Source organism: Bombina bombina, chromosome 1, assembly GCF_027579735.1.
Source record: "Bombina bombina isolate aBomBom1 chromosome 1, aBomBom1.pri, whole genome shotgun sequence".
Lineage (NCBI taxonomy): Eukaryota > Metazoa > Chordata > Amphibia > Anura > Bombinatoridae > Bombina > Bombina bombina.
The window spans coordinates 1,123,721,744-1,123,740,625 of record NC_069499.1 but is presented as its reverse complement, the minus strand read 5'-3'; the positions used below and the strand labels follow the sequence as shown (position 1 = coordinate 1,123,740,625).

The window sequence follows — 18,882 nt, the reverse complement described above, 5'->3', positions numbered from 1 at the left end:
TGGTCCGTTTTTACGAAAGGGACGAAAATTAGGTCTATTTTTTGCCTTGAAAGGCCGATCCTGAGGAAGGGCATGGCCCTTACCCCCAGTGATATCAGAGATAATCTCTTTCAAGTCAGGACCAAACAGCGTTTTCCCCTTGAAAGGAATGTTTAGTAGCTTGTTCTTGGAAGACGCATCAGCCGACCAAGATTTCAACCAAAGCGCTCTGCGCGCCACAATAGCAAACCCAGAATTCTTAGCCGCTAACTTAGCCAATTGCAAAGAGGCGTCTAGAGTGAAAGAATTAGCCAATTTGAGAGCATTGACTCTGTCCATAATCTCCTCATAAGGAGGAGAGTCACTATCGAGCACCTTAATCAGTTCATCAAACCAGAAATATGCGGCTGTAGTGACAGGGACAATGCATGAAATGGGTTGTAGAAGGTAACCCTGCTGAACAAACATCTTTTTAAGCAAACCTTCTAATTTTTTATCCATAGGATCTTTGAAAGCACAACTATCCTCTATGGGAATAGTGGTGCGTTTGTTTAAAGTAGAAACCGCTCCCTCGACCTTGGGGACTGACTGCCATAAGTCCTTTCTAGGGTCGACCATAGGAAACAATTTTTTAAATATGGGGGGAGGGACGAAAGGAATACCGGGCCTTTCCCATTCTTTATTAACAATGTCCGCCACCCGCTTGGGTATAGGAAAAGCTTCTGGGAGCCCCGGCACCTCTAGGAACTTGTCCATTTTACATAGTTTCTCTGGGATGACCAAATTTTCACAATCATCCAGAGTGGATAATACCTCCTTAAGCAAAATGCGGAGATGTTCCAATTTAAATTTAAAAGTAATCACATCAGATTCTGCCTGCTGAGAAATGTTCCCTAAATCAGTAATTTCTCCCTCAGACAAAACCTCCCTGGCTCCCTCAGATTGGGTTAGGGGCCCTTCAGAGATATTAATATCAGCGTCGTCATGCTCTTCAGTAACTAAAACAGAGCATCCACGCTTACGCTGACAAGGGTTCATTTTGGCTAAAATGTTTTTGACAGAATTATCCATTACAGCCGTTAATTGTTGCATAGTAAGGAGTATTGGCGCGCTAGATGTACTAGGGGCCTCCTGAGTGGGCAAGACTCGTGTAGACGAAGGAGGGAATGATGCAGTACCATGCTTACTCCCCTCACTTGAGGAATCATCTTGGGCATCATTGTCATTATCACATAAATCACATTTATTTAAATGAATAGGAATTCTGGCTTCCCCACATTCAGAACACAGTCTATCTGGTAGTTCAGACATGTTAAACAGGCATAAACTTGATAAGAAAGTACAAAAAACGTTTTGAAATAAAACCGTTACTGTCACTTTAAATTTTAAACTGAACACACTTTATTACTGCAATTGCGAAAAAACATGAAGGAATTGTTCAAAATTCACCAAACTTTCACCACAGTGTCTTAAGGCCTTGAAAATATTGCACACCAATTTTGGAAGCTTTAACCCTTAAAATAACGGAACCGGAGCCGTTTTAAGCTTTAACCCCTTTACAGTCCCTGGTATCTGCTTTGCTGAGACCCAACCAAACCCAAGGGGAATACGATACCAAATGATGCCTTCAGAAGTCTTTTATAAGTATCAGAGCTCCTCTCACATGCGACTGCATGCCATGCCTCTCAAAAACAAGTGCGCAACACCGGCGCGAAAATGAGACTCTGCCTATGCTTTGGGAAAGCCCCTAAAGAATAAGGTGTCTAAAACAGTGCCTGCCGATATTATTATATCAAAATACCCAGAATAAATGATTCCTCAAGGCTAAATAAGTGTTAATATCAATCGATTTAGCCCAAAAAATGTCTACAGTCTAAATAAGCCCTTGTGAAGCCCTTATTTACAATCGTAATAAACATGGCTTACCGGATCCCATAGGGAAAATGACAGCTTCCAGCATTACATCGTCTTGTTAGAATGTGTCATACCTCAAGCAGCAAAGGACTGCAAACTGTTCCCCCAACTGAAGTTAATGCTCTCAACAGTCCTGTGTGGAACAGCCATGGATTTTAGTTACGGTTGCTAAAATCATTTTCCTCATACAAACAGAATTCTTCATCTCTTTTCTGTTTCTGAGTAAATAGTACGTACCAGCACTATTTGAAAATAACAAACTCTTGATTGAATAATGAAAAACTACAGTTAAACACTAAAAAACTCTAAGCCATCTCCGTGGAGATGTTGCCTGTACAACGGCAAAGAGAATGACTGGGGTAGGCGGAGCCTAGGAGGGATCATGTGACCAGCTTTGCTGGGCTCTTTGCCATTTCCTGTTGGGGAAGAGAATATCCCACAAGTAAGGATGACGCCGTGGACCGGACACACCTATGTTGGAGAAATTAAATATATTTGCTGCAGTGTAGGTTCCCCCCTAACCCCACAACCTCCCTGATCCCCCCCCCCCCCCTAAAAAAAGGCTCTCTAACCTTTCCCCCTCTACCTATTTGCCGCCATATTAGGTACTGGCAGCTGTCTGCCAGTACCCAGTTTGTTCTGGCATTTAAAATAATAATAATAAATGTCCTTTTTTTCTGTAGTTTAGCTGCCCCCCCCTTAATACACTACCTCCCTCCCAGATCCCTTTCTGTTAATGGATCCCACATGGGATCCCCCTCATTGCCCCTACTCCCTCCTTCCCCCTCAATGACGCAGTTTTTTGTTTGTTTTTTCTATACCCTGTAGCGTGGCCAAGCGGTCCCACCCATTCCCGCCCTCCTCCAGTGATGGGCTGCCCACCCGCCTCCCTTCTTACGATCCCACCCACCAACGATCAGCCCTCTCTGTATCGGTGACTCTGCAAATCTATTTCTAATGTGCCCCTCTCGTGGGGCATGCAGAAATAGCGTGATCTCACTATTTTGAGCGAGATCGCAGCAGAGAGAAGCCCAGGACTGCAGCGACATACAGGGTACACCGCTGGTCCTTAAGGGCATAACGACCAGCGTCGTACAGGGTACAGCGCTGGTCGTTAAGGGGTTAAAAAAACTGAGATAAGTGGGCACTGCAGAGGCTTAGATACAAGGTAATCACATAGGTAAAAAGTATATTACTGTAACCATGTTGGTTATGCAAAACTGGGGAATGGGTAATAAAGGGATTATCTATCTTTTAAAAACAATAACAATTCTGGAGTAGACTGTCCCTTTAAAGTGAATGTAAGTTTTGATGCTAAAGTGCCCGGTTTTTAAAAATTCAATTAAAAACAGGTGCATTTAATTCATCAAAATTTACATTTCACTCCTGTTGTGAAAATGCAGTGCTTTTTAAGACATGAAGTAAACCATTATTATTAATAGTACAGCACAAAAGTTGAACTATATGAAGAACTCCCCTAATTGCACACCAAAGGATTAGCGCAGCCTAAGCTTTGCTTGCAGAGGGGGAAAATATGGGGATGCTTTTTAATAGTATGTTGCAGTAATCAACGTGACAAATTGAGTGATTGCGCTATAATAAGAGTCTTGTTACTTAGCCCCAACTTTCACCAGATACTTTTACTAATATTTACATGTTTGAGAAATGTTATTGTTTTAAAAGATAGATAATCCCTTTATTACCCATTCCCTAGTTTTGCATAACCAACAGGGTTAAATTAAATGGACAGTCAACACCAGAATGTTTGTTGTTTAAAAGGATAGATAATGCCTTTATAACCCATTTCCCCAGTTTAGCATAACCAACATGGTTATATAAATATACTTTATACCTCTGCAATTACCTTGTATCTAAGCCTCTTCTGACAGCCCCCTGTCACATGACTTTATTTATGATCTATTGACATTCATTTTAGCCAATTGGTGCAATTAGTGCAGTGTCTGCCACAAGCCACGGGGTTATTACAATGTTATCTATATGGCTCTCCCCTGTTCTGAAAAACAAATAAAATAAAGCATGTGATAAGAGGTGGCCTTCAAGAGTTAAGAAATTATCATATGAGCCTTCCTAGGTTTAGCTTTCAACTAAGAATACCAAGAGAACAAAGCAAAATTGGTGATAAAAGTAAATTGGAAAGTTGTTTGTTTAAAATTACATAGCCTATCTGAATCATAAAACAAAATTTATGCTTACCTGATAAATTTCTTTCTTTCCTGATATGGTGAGTCCATGGAATCATCAATTACTGTTGGGAATATCACTCCTGGCCAGCAGGAGGAGGAAAAGAGCACCACAGCAAAGCTGTTATATGTCACTTCCCTTCCCATAATCCCCAGTTATTCGACCGAAGAAACATGGAGAAAAAGGAAACACAATGTGTAGAGGTGCCTGAGGTTAAAGTTTAAAATAAATGTCTTAAAATAAAGGGCGGGCCGTGGATTTACCGTATCCGGAAAGAAAGAAATTTATCAGGTAAGCATACATTTTGTTTTCTTTCCTAAGATACAGTGAGTCCACGGAATCATCAATTACTGTTGGGAACCAATACCCAAGCAAGAGGACACAGATGATTAGGGAGGGACAAGACAGTTAACCAAAACAGAAGGCACCACCACTTGAAGAACCTTTCTCCCAAAGGAAACCTCAGCCAATGCCAAAAGAATCAAATCTGTAAAATTTGGAAAAAGTATGCAAAGAAGACCAAGTTGCAGCCTTGCAAATCTGTTCCCCAGAAGCTTCATTTTGAAAGCCCAAGAAGAGGAGACAGTTATCGTGGAAAGAGCCGTAATTCTCTCTGGAGACTGTTGTCCAGCGGTCTCATAAGCCAAACGAATAATACTTCTCAACCAGAGAGAAAGAGAAGTAGCAGTAGCTTTTTAACCTTTACGTTTCCCAGAGAAACAAGCAAACAAACAAACAGAGTAGAAGAATGGGGAAAATCCTTAGTAGCCTGCAGACAGAATTTAAAAGCACGCACAACAACCAGGTTGTGCCTTTAGGACATAGAGAAGGAACAAAAATTTCCTGATTAATAATTCTATCTGAAACCACTTTAGGAAGAAAACCTAACATAGTATGAAGAACCGCCTTATTGGCATGAAAGATAAGATAAGGCGAATCACACTGCAAGGCTGAGAGTTCCGAGACTCTCCGAGCAAAAAAGAAGCAATAAGAAACAGGACCTTCCAAGATAACAACATAATATCTATGGAATTGAATGGCTCAAACAGAGCCTGCTGCAGAACCTTAAGAACAAGGTTAAGGCTCCAAGGAGGAGCAACAGACTTAGACACAGGCCTGATTCTGACCAAGGCCTAACAAAAGGGTTGTGTAGCAAAATAGATAATGTAGAAAACTGACCACTTAGGGTACCGACTTACAACCCCTTCTCCAGACCTTCCTGGAGAAAAGACAAAATTCTAGGAATACTGAACCTACTCCAAGAGAAGTCTCCACTAGGTCTGCATACCAGATCCTGCTAGGCCACACAGGGCTATTAGAATCACCAACGCTCTCTCTTGTTTGATACAAGTAATGACTCGTGGAGGGAGAACAAACAAACAGAGGAAACAGGTATGCCAGCCTGAAATCCCAAGGGCCCGCCAGATCATTCTATCAGAGCGGCCTGTGGATCTCTTGACCTTGAACCGTACCTAGAAAGCTTGGCATTCTGCAGAGACACTATCAGATCCAACTCCTGCACCCCCCATTTGAGGGTGAAGAGGAGAACACCTCTGGATGGAGTTCCCACTCCCCAAAATAAAAAAATCTGTCTGCTCAGGAACTCCATTTCCCAGTTGTCCACTCCTGGAATGTGGATGACAGATAGACAGTAAATGTGAGCCTCTGCCCTCTGAACAATCCGAGTCACTTTCTTCATGGTTAAGGAACTCTGAGTCCCTCCCTGGTGGTTGATGTAAGTCACTGAGGTGATATTGGCCGACTGAAAACAGATAAACTGGGCTAAGGACAAATGAAGTCGATCCTTCAGAACCTTGAAAATTGCACCCGACTCCAAAAGTCTATGAGGAGAGCAGACTCCTCTCGAGTCCATAGTCCTTGCGCCTCTAAAGGGCCACAGACTGCTCCTAGATCTATCTCTGAGACAGAACTGAGAAGACCCCATGCCATTGGCAGAGCATGTATAACAGAAGAGCCCTCCATGGAGACGAGAAAAGAGAAATGCAGCGAGAGGTCAGAGGGAAGAATTTGGATTCTTTGACCTCTGATAGAAAAAACTTTAATAAATAGGAAAACCAATATGGTCCCTAAAAGACTACCCTTGTAGTTGAAACAAGGGAACTCTCTTCCAGATTCCCATTCCACCCGAGGGAATGTAAAAAGACAACAAGATCTCAGTATGCTTGTTGAAAGATGATGCCTGAACCAATAAGTCGTCCAAGAAGGGCGTCACAACCACAAACTGAAAAGTTTGTCTAGAAAATAGAAACTCAGGAACTTATGATAATCCCTGAGAATAGGGACATGAAAGTAAGCATCCTTCAGGTCTATGGTCATTTTTAAAACCAGACGTCCACAGCAGGACACAATCTCCAAACCTAAGGGGTGCTAGGCGATTATGACAGCCACACAGCTACTCTGGTTGACCCCATGTAGTTTCCATTTTGAAGGATCATATCCTGATAAGAATTGTTGAGACACTTCAGGTCTAAAACAGGCCGAAAAATTCCCTTTTTCTTTGGGAACCCCGAAAAGATTCAAATAGATCTTAGTTCTAGTTCCTGTATAGGAACAGGTCCTATCACTCCCAGGGAAGAACGATCCTGAACACATAAAAAGAAAGTCTCTCTTTATCTGGACTGTAGATAATTCTATAGGTAACACCGAGCTACTATGTCCACAGCTCCAATCTGGGACATCTAGTATCCAGGTTTGATAAAACAGACAAAAGTCTGTCCCTAATAGCCACTTGTCATGCCCCTATGGGGTCTTGAACTCTGGTCTCTCATGTTGTATCTCAGTGACTTAACACTGAGCCACCAGAGAGCTTCCTGATCCTTTTTCCACCCGAGATATCAGAAGATATATCTGCCAGACCAGGTCCAAACAAGGTCTTAGCTTGGACTTAGTGGAACATCCACTGACCAAGATCCTCAGAAATAAGGAATTGGCTACCTTGAAAGCCTTAATGCTGTCTTGGAAATCCTCCAAAGGAGTCTCTACCAAAACTGAATCAGAAAAGATGTCGTACCAATAAGATGCCGCACTTGACACAGGGGCAATACAAACTGCAGATTGTCATTGATCTTCAAATAAACCACCAGCTTTGTCCTTAAAATAACATCTATCCTCCAAAGGGGTAGTAGAACTCTTAGCCAGTGTAGAAGGCCCCTTCTACTCTAGGCACCGTTCACCTGAATCTTTAATGGAGGCAGTGACAGGAAAAGTCTTTTTAAAAGACAGGGGGTGGGGAAATAGGTATCCCTGGCTTCTCCCATTCCCGTGCAATTGTCCCTGTTACACGTTCCGGAACAGAAAGCACTTTCACAGAGAAAGGAACATTGAAGTAACTATTGAGTTAACTAAATTACTTAAGGTTGACAACGACAGACAAATCGCCCAGGAAAGCCAAACCTCCTTTAACAATACACAAAGGTGATCAGGCTTTAATCTGAAGAATACAACTTCAGCATCAGATGAAGAAATTATACTGTCTGAATCTGAGATTACGCCCTCAGAGCTACCAACACATCCTCCTCATCAGGCTTATAAAGAAGGGCAACCTGTGTAGCCGTAGATAGGACAGACACCTACTATCTGAGACTTTTAAATTCCTCTAACATGTTCCCTTAACATAGGAAAGTAAACAGAAAATGCTGCAGATATCGCAGAAGATACCTGTGCATCAAAATCTGTATGCAATTAAACTCCTCCAGGAGATTGAGAGGAAACGCAGGGCACTATATGTGTAGCCATTAAGGCTTGGGACGTTAGAGGAGAAGCTGTGGCAATGCCTAAACAGCATCATCCTGAGAGATATGAGTCTTTCAAACATATTTCTATAAATTGAAAGTTCCTTCCAAAAGGAACAAATATCATGATTAAAATGTGTGCTGTCACTTTAAGAGTAATACATTTTTAGGACAGGGAAAGGAAATAATAATTATGAACTGGCCACTGAACCCATCTATACCCCTGTCCTAGCAACACAAAGGCTACCTCCTTTAATTCTAAACAGAAGCCTCATTTTGAGACCATACAAAATGAGAATGTACTGAAAAATAAACAGTAGTTACGGCTTTACTTTTCATAAGTCTGCTTCCAAAAAACAAATCTAATTGCAGGCTGTTAGTTTCAAACAGGGACCCTGACTTCAAACAAAACCGCTGCTCTTTCCCAGTCGTGCAAAGGAACCGGGGTTACGGAGGCAAGCTCAGAAAGAGGAGAAAATGGCGCCGCTCTGTAGAGGAGAAGGCGGAGCCATAACATCTTTAAAGAAAATAGGCACACAGTCTCTCACTCCAGCGCTCGAAATAAAACTTTTAAGCAGTAAACAAAATTAAAATTCCTTCCAAAGGAATACCATATTTATACCATAAAACCTCTAGCAGTCCCACATGAAAATATTGACAAGACAGCACCGCTCCGTATATTACTTAAAGTGGCGGGTCTCGAATTGGGTAAAAAGAAACCACGCAGCCGTTCATAAGCTGCTTCCCGATCTTTCAGAAACAGTCTCAGAGCAATCCAAAGAGCTGCATACTAATAAGGGACTATCTTTTCAAAGATAAGCCTCCATTAAAGAGGTAACCAGAGTCTCTCTCACACACACATATATAAAGTGCCTGCACCCTGCCCTTAAGACATCCTTGCTAAGGATATACTGTGTCCCAATAAATATTGCAGGACAAATTCTCAAGGTGCCAGTCTTCCACAAGCAGCTCTAAAAGACAAAAAAGCATTTACCTGCATCTAGCCGTCTAGCAGGAGGACAGCTTACTAGGTATGAGAGGATGCCGCTCCTCACAGAGACCTGTAGAAACAAGAAAGAAACAGAGTAAACCTACTGTGGCTTTCTATACCATGGGCTGCAAATATGTTAGGAAAACGCAGCAAGGCCCACCTTACAAGTTCCTAACTGCTTTAAAACCACCATTGCCCTACTGAAGAGACTAACGTGGAGTACAGCTAGACCCAATTTTGACAGTTAAGGTCAGAGAGAACCTACTCTGGCTTTCAAAATAATAAAATCTTGATTGAAGTGAAATCTTCTTCAGACACCAAAACTTCAGCTTCTCCTTACATCGAAGTCAAAGAGAATGACTGGGGATTGTGGGAAGGGAAGTGACATATAACAGCTTTGCTGTGGCAGTCTTTGCCTCCTCCTGCTGGCCAGTAATTGATGATTCCGTGCACTCACCGTATCTTAGGATAGAAAAGTTTTTTTTTTACTTGACTGTGTCTTTATTAATACACTTTTTTACCTCTGTGATTACCTTGTATCTAAGCATCCTCTGACAACCCCCCTGATCACATGACTATTGATTATTATCTATTGACTTTATTTAGTACTGTGTTGTGCTAACTCTTAAATAACTCTTCTGGCGTGAACAATGTTATCTATATGGCCCACATGAACTAGCAGTCTCCAGTTGTGAAATGCTAATAAAAAAAGCATGTGATAAGAGGCTGTCTATAGTGGCTTAGAAACAGGCAGAAATTTAGAGAAGTATATTAATAACATAATTTATGTAAGAATTAACCTGATAAATTCATTTCTTTCATATTAGCAAGAGTCCATGAGCTAGTGACGTATGGGATATACATTCCTACCAGGAGGGGCAAAGTTTCCCAAACCTCAAAATGCCTATAAATACACCCCTCACCACACCCACAAATCAGTTTAACGAATAGCCAAGAAGTGGGGTGATAAGAAAAAAGTGTGAAGCATAAATATAAGGAATTGGAATAATTGTGCTTTATACAAAAAAATCATAACCACCACAAAAAAAGGGTGGGCCTCATGGACTCTTGCTAATATGAAAGAAATGAATTTATCAGGTAAGTTCTTACATAAATTATGTTTTCTTTCATGTAATTAGCAAGAGTCCATGAGCTAGTGACGTATGGGATAATGACTACCCAAGATGTGGATCTTCCACGCAAGAGTCACTAGAGAGGGAGGGATAAAATAAAGACAGCCAATTACACTGAAAAAAATCCACACCCAAAAATAAAGTTTAAATCTCATAAAGAAAAAAACTGAAAATATAAGCAGAAGATTCAAACTGAAACAGCTGCCTGAAGTACTTTTCTACCAAAGACAGCTTCAGAAGAAGAAAACACATCAAAATGGTAGAATTTAGTAAAAGTATGCAAAGAAGACCAAGTTGCTGCTTTACAAATCTGATCAACCGAAGCATCATTCCTAAACGCCCAGGAAGTAGAAACTGACCTAGTAGAATGAGCTGTAATCCTTTGAGGCGGAGTTTTACCCGACTCGACATATGCATGATGAATTAAAGATTTCAACCAAGATGCCAAAGAAATGGCAGAGGCCTTCTGACCTTTCCTAGAACCGGAAAAGATAACAAATAGACTAGAAGTCTTTCGGAAATTCTTAGTAGCTTCAACATAATATTTCAAAGCTCTAACTACATCCAAAGAATGCAATGATTTCTCCTTAGAATTCTTAGGATTAGGACATAATGAAGGAACCACAATTTCTCTACTAATGTTGTTAGAATTCACAACCTTAGGTAAAAATTTAAAAGAAGTTCGCAACACCGCCTTATCCTGGTGAAAAATCAGAAAAGGAGACTCACAAGAAAGAGCAGATAATTCAGAAACTCTTCTGGCAGAAGAGATGGCCAAAAGGAACAAAACTTTCCAAGAAAGTAATTTAATGTCCAATGAATGCATAGGTTCAAATGGAGGAGCTTGAAGAGCCCCCAGAACCAAATTCAAACTCCAAGGAGGAGAAATTGATTTAATGACAGGTTTTATACGAACCAAAGCTTGTACAAAACAATGAATATCAGGAAGATTAGCAATCTTTCTGTGAAAAAGAACAGAAAGAGCAGAGATTTGTCCTTTCAAGGAACTTGCAGACAAACCTTTATCCAAACCATCCTGAAGAAACTGCAAAATTCTCGGAATTCTAAAAGAATGCCAGGAAAAATGATGAGAAAGACACCAAGAAATGTAAGTCTTCCAGACTCTATAATAAATCTCCCTAGATACAGATTTACGAGCCTGTAACATAGTATTAATCACAGAGTCAGAGAAACCTCTTTGACTAAGAATCAAGCGTTCAATCTCCATACCTTTAAATTTAAGGATTTGAGATCCTGATGGAAAAAAGGACCTTGCGACAGAAGGTCTGGTCTTAACGGAAGAGTCCACGGTTGGCAAGAGGCTATCCGGACAAGATCCGCATACCAAAACCTGTGAGGCCATGCTGGAGCTACCAGCAGAACAAACGAGCATTCCTTCAGAATCTTTAAGATTACTCTTGGAAGAAGAACTAGAGGCGGAAAGATATAGGCAGGATGATACTTCCAAGGAAGTGACAATGCATCCACTGCTTCCGCTTGAGGATCCCTGGATCTGGACAGATACCTGGGAAGTTTCTTGTTTAGATGAGAGGCCATCAGATCTATTTCTGGAAGTCCCCACATTTGAACAATCTGAAGAAATATCTCTGGGTGAAGAGACCATTCGCCCGGATGTAACGTTTGGCGACTGAGATAATCCGCTTCCCAATTGTCTATACCTGGGATATGAACCGCAGAAACTAGACAGGAGCTGGATTCCGCCCAAACCAAAATTCGAGATACTTTTTTCATAGCCAGAGGACTGTGAGTCCCTCCTTGATGATTGATGTATGCCACAGTTGTGACATTGTCTGTCTGAAAACAAATGAACGATTCTCTCTTTAGAAGAGGCCAAGACTGAAGAGCTCTGAAAATTGCACGGAGTTCCAAAATATTGATCGGTAATCTCACCTCCTGAGATTCCCAAACCCCTTGTGCTGTCAGAGACCCCCACACAGCTCCCCAACCTGTAAGACTTGCATCTGTTGAAATTACAGTCCAGGTCGGAAGAACAAAAGAAGCCCCCTGAACTAAACAATGGTGATCTGTCCACCACATCAGAGAGTGTCGTACAATCGGTTTTAAAGATATTAATTGAGATTTCTTTGTGTAATCCCTGCACCACTGGTTCAGCATACAGAGCTGAAGAGGTCGCATGTGAAAACGAGCAAAGGGGATCGCGTCCGATGCAGCAGTCATAAGACCTAGAATTTCCATGCATAAGGCTACCGAAGGGAATGATTGTGACTGAAGGTTTCGACAAGCTGTTATCAATTTTAGACGTCTCTTGTCTGTCAAAGATAGAGTCATGGACAATGAATCTATCTGGAAACCTAAAAAGGTTACCCTTGTCTGAGGAATCAATGAACTTTTTGGTAAATTGATCGTCCAACCATGATCTTGAAGAAACAACACAAGTCGATTCGTATGAGATTCTGCTAAATGTAAAGACTGAGCAAGTACCAAGATATCGTCCAAATAAGGAAATACCACAATACCCTGTTCTCTGATTACAGACAGAAGGGCACCGAGAACCTTTGTAAAAATTCTTGGAGCTGTTGCTAGGCCAAATGGCAGAGCCACAAACTGGTAATGCTTGTCTAGGAAAGAGAATCTCAGAAACCGATAGTGATCTGGATGAATCGGAATATGCAGATATGCATCCTGTAAATCTATTGTAGACATATAATGCCCTTGCTGAACAAAAGGCAGGATAGTCCTTACAGTCCTTACAGTTACCATTTTGAATGTTGGTATCCTTACATAACGATTCAATATTTTTAGATCCAAAACTGGTCTGAAGGAATTCTCCTTCTTTTGTACAATGAAGAGATTTGAATAAAACCCCAGCCCCTGTTCCAAAACTGGAACTGGCATAGTTACTCCAGCCAACTCTAGATCTGAAACACATTTCAGAAATGCTTGAGCCTTCACTGGATTTACTGGGACACGGGAAAGAAAAAATCTCTTTGCAGGAGGCCTTATCTTGAAGCCAATTCTGTACCCTTCTGAAACTATTTTCTGAATCCAAAGATTGTGAACGGAATTGATCCAAATTTCTTTGAAACAACGTAATCTGCCCCCTACCAGCTGAGCTGGAATGAGGGCCGCACCTTCATGTGGACTTAGGAGCTGGCTTTGATTTTCTAAAAGGCTTGGATTTATTCCAGACTGGAGATGGTTTCCAAACTGATACCGCTTCTGAGGATGAAGGATCAGGCTTTTGTTCCTTATTGTGATGAAAGGAACGAAAACGATTATTAGACCTAAATTTACCTTTCTCCAACTGAGAACCAAATAATTTATTACCCTGGAAAGAAAGGGAAAGCAAAGTTGACTTAGAAGACATATCAGCATTCCATGTTTTAAGCCATAAAGCTCTTCTAGCTAAAATAGCTAGAGACATATACCTGACATCAACTCTAATGATATCAAAGATGGCATCACAAATAAAATTATTAGCATGTTGAAGAAGAAGAATAATGCTATGAGAATTATGATCTGTTACTTGTTGCGCTAAAGCTTCTAACCAAAAAGTTGAAGCTGCAGCAACATCCGCTAAAGATATAGCAGGTCTAAGAAGATTACCTGAACACAAGTAAGCTTTTCTTAGAAAGGATTCAATTTTCCTATCTAAAGGATCCTTAAAGGAAGTACCATCTGCCGTAGGAATAGTAGTACGCTTAGCAAGAGTAGAGACAGCCCCATCAACCTTAGGGATTTTGTCCCAAAACTCTAATCTGTCAGATGGCACAGGATATAATTGCTTAAAACGTTTAGAAGGAGTAAATGAATTACCCAAATTATTCCATTCCCTGGAAATTACTTCAGAAATAGCACCAGGGACAGGAAAAACTTCTGGAATAACTACAGGAGATTTAAAAACCTTATCTAAACGTTTAGATTTAGTATCAAGAGGACCAGAATCCTCAATTTCTAATGCAATTAGGACTTCTTTAAGTAAAGAACGAATAAATTCCATTTTAAATAAATATGAAGATTTATCAGCATCAACCTCTGAGACAGAATCCTCTGAACCAGAAGAACCATTATCAGAATCAGAATGATGATGTTCATTTAAAAATTCATCTGAAAAATGTGAAGTTTTAAAAGACTTTTTACGTTTACTAGAAGGAGGAATAACAGACATAGCCTTCTTAATGGATTTAGAAACAAAATCTCTTATGTTATCAGGAACACTCTGAGTATTAGATGTTGACAGAACAGCAACAGGTAATGTAACAGTACTAAAGGAAATATTATCTGCATTAACAAGTTTGTCATGACAAACAGTACAAACAACAGCTGGAGGAACAGATACCATAAGTTTACAGCAGATACACTTAGCTTTGGTAGCTCCAGCACCAGGCAGCAATTTTCCAGAAGTATCTTCTGACTCAGTTTCAACGTGGGACATCTTGCAATATGTAATAGAAAACACAACATATAAAGCAAAATTGATCAAATTCCTTAAATGACAGTTTCAGGAATGGGAAAAAATGCCAGTGAACAAGCTTCTAGCAACCAGAAGCAATAAATAATGAGACTTAAATAATGTGGAGACAATAGTGACGCCCATATTTTTTTAGCACCAAAAAAGACGCCCACATTATTTGGCGCCTAAATGCTTTTGGCGCCAAAAATGACGCCACATCCGTAACGCCGACACTTTTGGCGCAAAAAAACGTCAAAAATCACGCAACTTCCGGCGACACGTATGACGCCGGAAACAGAAAAAAAAATTTGCGCCAAAAAAGTCAGCGCCAAGAATGACGCAATAAAATGAAGCATTTTCAGCCCCCGCGAGCCTAACAGCCCACAGGGAAAAAGTCAAATTTAAGGTAAGAAAAATTGATTTATTCATATGCATTATCCCAAATATAAAACTGACTGTCTGAAATAAGGAACGTTGAACATCCTGAGTCAAGGCAAATAAATGTTTGAATACATATATTTAGAACTTTATAAAAAAGTGCCCAACCATAGATTAGAGTGTCACAGAAAATAAGACTTACTTACCCCAGGACACTCAACTACATGTTGTAGAAAGCCAAACCAGTACTGAAACGAAAATCAGTAGAGGTAATGGTATATATATATATAAGAGTATATCGTCGATCTGAAAAGGGAGGTAAGAGATGAATCTCTACGACCGATAACAGAGAACCTATGAAATAGACCCCGTAGAAGGAGATCATTGAATTCAAATAGGCAATACTCTCCTCACATCCCTCTGACATTCACTGCACGCTGAGAGGAAAACCGGGCTCCAACCTGCTGCGGAGCGCATATCAACGTAGAATCTAGCACAAACTTACTTCACCACCTCCATAGGAGGCAAAGTTTGTAAAACTGATTTGTGGGTGTGGTGAGGGGTGTATTTATAGGCATTTTGAGGTTTGGGAAACTTTGCCCCTCCTGGTAGGAATGTATATCCCATACGTCACTAGCTCATGGACTTTTGCTAATTACATGAAAGAAATATCAATGTTGGTTGCGCAAAGCTGGGGAATGGGTAGTAAAGGCATTATTAATCTTTTTAAATAATAACTATTTTAGTGTAGATAGACTGTCCCTTTAAATATTGCAATAGACAAGAATTTCCTGCAAGTTTAAAAAGCAGTATATTGTACTCAATATTCTAATGAGTTTGCTTACAAATTCTACAATATACTTTTCAGTACAGAATGAATGTTAGATTGTTATATAATGTATCCTGTGTAATTATGGTTGTAAACAAAGACATTATATATATATATATATATATATATATATATATATATATATATATATATATATATATATATATGTGTACTGTGTGTGTGTGTGTATATATACATACACACACACAGTACATATAACTGGATCTTAAAAAAACAAATATCCCCGGGTCACATACACCCTACCCTCAGTAGTCACCATTGGCTCCCCACCGTGACACCAATCCACAGCTGTCAAAACCTGTTAGCATGGAGATCCAGCTTCCACTACCTGCTGTTGGGAAAAAAGCCTGGTCCCTACACAACCCTAACAGACACCCCACAGGCTTGCAGACGGGAACAACTGAGCTATAACCTTCCAAGACTGTGTAAATGAGAACAACACACACAGAGGTCATGGAAAAGGTTAGGAGCAGGTTTTAGTTACACCTTACAACACTGGATACTACGTTAAAGGAAACTGGACACATGAATATTAGAGACAATTATATGGGCAAGGTTAGACATTTATATGTAGTGATTATATGGAGCAAAATAAACAACTCCAGAGGGTTAGAAAAAGAGATAGAAGGAACTATATATATATATATATATATATATATATATATATATATATATATATAAAAATCATGGCTCCTGATTTTTTGGGTAAGTTCTTAAATTTTAAAGAAAACTGCCAAACCCTAAGATGCATGGTTATATGGAATATACTCAGTCAGGTATGTTTGTAGAGCCAGCAATATGAAGAGACACAGGAAAGTCTAAAATATTTCCCAAGTATTAAATAAGTAACTAAATAACATTAAATAGCTATGAGTAATTTTACTTTTTGTTAATAAAAAATATTATAAATGAATGAGAAACATTATATCTGCGGATGTCTCATTGTTCATTTTAATCTGGTATGTATAATATACTCTGTCCTGGTCTCAGAAGTAAACGGCTTTAGCAGAACTAAAATATACAGTACAGTGAAAATGTTCACTTCCTTAGTTCTGCTGTGCAAATAAGCAACTATATCAATTACACAATTATAGTTTAGTTGCAGCTATACTGAAATATTAAAGGGATAGTAGAAGACATTTTTGCTGACCTAATAAGCAGCGGCAGTCACGCAGTTGGTTCATGCAGCTACTGCAGCTTCCAAGCGGTATTTCAACTATAGTTAAACACAGACTTGCTGTGTCACTAGTGTTAACATAAAGAAAGAGCATGAAATGTCAATTAAAACATTTCTTTAATAGGACAGGGATTGTTTAAAACTGGTAATTAGTGAAATAATTGACTGTAATAGTGTAAAACTCATCACATCAACAATGCACATAATGTCAAATAAATATTCCTTCATATTTACTAGACCGTTTCTACATCTTGTCTTTCAATCCTATTTAACACCAACCATGATGATTTCAGAAATGTTTTTTTCCCCTACTTTGGAGGAGCCAATCTAGACTGGTTTATAGACTAGACATAGCCAGCCATCGTCATTTTGATAGTAAAACATGCTTTGCAGTTCCTATCATCTCTGCTGAAGGCAATTAGGTACAAATATATGACAGGGTTAAGCTTGGGAATCTTGCATTATGCACTATGAGTAATTAGAACTGAAAAACCCACAATTTTCAGACTTTTTAAAAGGAACAGTAAACCCCAAATTTTATTTTATGATCTGAATAGAACATACAATTTTAAACAACTTTTCAATTTACTTCTATTATCAAATTTGCTTCATTCTCTTGTTATCCTTTGCTGAAGGAACATCATTGCACTACTGGCAGCTAGCTGAACACATCTAGTTAGCCAACCACAAGAGACAAATATATGCAGGCACCAATCAACAGCTAGCTCCCGCTAGTGAAGGATATGTGCGTATTGCTTTTCAACAAGGGATAATAAGAGAACAAAGCAAATTTGAAAATAGAAGTGAATTCCAAAGTGTGTTAAAATTACATGCTCTATCTGAATCATGCAAGTTTACTTTTTACTTTCCTATCCCTTTAAATACCAAAAAATAGGGGGGGGGGGCACACATTTTAAAGTATAATACAAAGTTTTTGTGCTATGCCTAACTGAACATTTTATGTCACAATCTCAATGTTTTTATTGTCTGTTTAAAGATTTCCCATGATACTTAAATGGACATAAAAGTATAATAATAAAATGCATTTCATTCTTAAAGAAATGTACCTTTTCTTACTCACAATGGGGTTAAACACATAACTGTTCTCCGAAGTGCAATGTGCTGCTGCTGAGAACAACATCAGGAGCCACAACTATTAACTTTATGCAATTTTAATTAACTTTCTAATTTACTCCTATTATCAGTTTTTCCTTTTTCTTGGTATCTTTATTTGAAAAGCAGGAATGTAAGCTTAGGCGCCGGCCCATTTTTGGTTCAGAACTGGGTAGTGCTTGCTGACTGGTAGCTAAATGTAGCCACCAATCAGCAAGCGCTACCGAGGGTGTACTCCTCTGTTTCCTGAGTTTGCAAGGGTTAAACAAAGTGAATCTAATTGGAAGTAAAATGCAGTAACAAAATATTCTAACATTATAATGCCTAACACTTCAGCACAACTAGCACATTGATACCTAGCATTATAGTCACTCAGTTTTTATGCATACTCTTAATGAATTAATAACTGTGTTTTATTGTATATCATCTTCTACAGTATACAGGGGAAAGTACCAGTGCACTGTGATAAATAAGATACTAAAAAAAAACCTTCAAAACATTATATACCAAACACATCTATATACAAGGATTAACAAATACCAGGCACCATACGGTGTTACTGGCTAAAAGGTGGAAACGTCACCTCTTAGGCAAATAGCGAAAATAGCGTTCTGCCGGTGGGCTGCCTTAGCAGCTCAGTGTGGCGATCGCTTGGAACAAATAAAGGAGCTTTCAGCATCATGTATTTTATACTTCATGAATGAAAGTCCCCTTTACTTGTTCCAAGAGTTAATCCTAGCATTTCACAAATGCTAGGATTTACCATCACTTTAAGAGATCCCAATACACAAAGCAAGTCTTCCCCACCCTCATGGGTCAAGTGACTAACTTACCAGGACTCTAATTCAAGCATAACTTATGTTGACTGAAGTAATGGCTTTCTCATCTTCACCCTAATAGGGGCACTTCTTGTTTGACTGAAGACTAGAGTCCTCAATCTTCAATTCCTTTCGGCCCT

At 39.6% G+C, this 18,882-nt stretch overlaps 1 protein-coding gene across 6 annotated transcripts in view; it reads right to left on the bottom strand.

The window, feature by feature from the left end:
- Positions 1-18,882, bottom strand: part of THRA (thyroid hormone receptor alpha) — a 672,980-nt gene that overhangs the window by 615,989 nt on the left and 38,109 nt on the right. For 3 of the 6 annotated variants that reach the window (XM_053698205.1, XM_053698250.1, XM_053698223.1), the window contains exon 2: positions 18,758-18,882. This exon is cut by the window's right edge and continues 1 nt beyond it. The exons of 2 other annotated variants lie outside the window; for them this stretch is intronic. The gene's annotated coding sequence lies outside the window, so the exon portion shown is untranslated. The remainder of the gene's footprint in view (positions 1-18,757) is intronic. One more of the 6 variants, XM_053698213.1, reaches the window with a different exon arrangement.